Consider the following 2032-nt stretch of genomic DNA (forward strand, 5'->3'; position numbering starts at 1 on the left):
CTACTCAAATTGGTTTATAGAAATGCCATAAATTATAGCTAATTTTCCATTTCAATTCTTTATGTGAAAATATTTTCTCCTAGTTGTTGCCTGTCTTATGCATTTTTTCCCTGTAGAGAAGTTGACAATTTTTATGTAGTCAAATGAATACACTGGGGGTCAAGGGTCCTTGCCTAGCCCCAAATTACAAAATAATTTCCCTGCATTTTGTTTCAATACTTTCATTGTTTTGTCTTTTTATGTCAAGACCTGTATTCCATCTGGATGCCCCATGTCCTATTTCCACTCTTTGTGTTTGTTTATTGAGTAGGAGTTACTCCAGGTTTGTGTGGGGAAGAATGACTCACTTCTGTAGAGCCTTCCTGGGGAGTGTTTTGGGTTAAGGTATCTTGTGCTCTGGTTTCTGGAAATGGGATCCATCTCCTTACCAACCTCTAGTCAGTCCTCACTGGTAGTCCCTTCTCCAAACAGCAGGGCTCAAGTTCAGATCCTTTAATAACATCATCAGTGAAACCCCACTTCTCTGCACTCATATTTGGTTTTAATGAGATTCTAATAATGCTTGAGATTTCTTTCTTGAAGTCTACTCTGAGCTGCTGACCGGGAAGTAGAATGAGAGCCCAGGATTTTGCTCAGAGAAACCATGAAGATGACATAAAGCTGGTTGTTCTGTAATGTTCGCTCTTCCAGGCAGGCTACACAGCCTGGAGCCCATTACCCAACCTTCCGAGTCTTAGTCACTCTCATTCCCAGGCAGTGCTCACCTCCACACCTTGTCCCAGTCTGTCTCTGAAGTCTGCAAGGCCCTTCCAGCCCAGCTACCTCTCCTCATCCAGCCTGCCCAAGTGCCCCTCTTCTAGGCACAGGGGCACCGAGGGTGCATGTCTATCATCCAGACATGTGCAGTTCAAGAATATGTCTACCCCTTCTCCTCGCTGTCCCCCCCCCCCAAAAACAAACAAAAAAACCCTGTAGTTCCCAGAGGCATGCCCACACTGAAATCAGTGCACACACACCTGCCCCATCCACTTTCCAATCAGACCACGGCTCGCCACAGCCTACAGAATACAAGTCACTTCCTAAATACTGAAATGACATTCCAGGCCCTCCCCGGCACCTCCCTTTCCAGGCTTAGACCACTCACCTTTTTCTTCTCACAGCTTTGTGCAGTCCTCACACACCCAGGTGAGGACTGCCTAACGCTGCTCTCCTCAGAGCCTTCACCACTTGTCACTTATATGCATCCTCCCCAACCCTGGGTGAATTCCACCGCAATCTTGTCCTGACAACCCGTTTTTCCTTCAATACCCCATCACTTAATATTTCTGCTCCTGATGCCACCCAGCAAACTCCACCCTCTATTACGAGCGTGCAATGGGGAGCTCTGCTTATATTAGATGATTAGCTAATGTAAGTGATTTTTATCTTTCTTTCTTGGCAGATGTGACACTGCTGTTTCCTGGATCCTTTTACACAGAGATGAATACTAGCCAATGCCGATGGAAGGGAGTGCACTGTTGACTTTTTCTCTTTTTTCTCACCCTCACCTTGATGAACAAACTTTCCCCTCGCCCTCCACTCAGTCTTCTGCTAGCGCCCCACCCACCCCCGCCCTCACTGCACCCGCCGCCCAGGCTCTCCCACGCCCACACCACTCACCTCCACGGGACCTGGGAAGCTGATAAGCTTGATCTCAGATGGAAGCGTCAGACGGGGCGGGCGGGCTCAGCTCCGAGGCCAGCGCGGCCGGCTGCACAGGCAGGACTAGCTCCCTCTCCTCCCCCGCACGGTCTCCCGCACCGCCTCCTCTTTGTTCTCTAACTCAAGGGTTCCCGGCTTCGGGGCTGTGCTTGGAAACACGTGGGGCCCTTCCAACTCAGAAATTCAGGTTTAATAATCCAGGGAGCAGCCTGGCTCTGGGAATCTTGCACATCCGCGGGCGCGTCTTGTGTTGGAAATCCTGGCGCCCGGCGCGCGCATCTGGTCTTCTCCACCCGATTTCCAGCTTCTCCCCGGGGCGCCGGGGAGAAAA

This window comes from Myotis davidii, unplaced genomic scaffold (assembly GCF_000327345.1).
Source record: "Myotis davidii unplaced genomic scaffold, ASM32734v1 scaffold1, whole genome shotgun sequence".
Classification (NCBI taxonomy): domain Eukaryota; kingdom Metazoa; phylum Chordata; class Mammalia; order Chiroptera; family Vespertilionidae; genus Myotis; species Myotis davidii.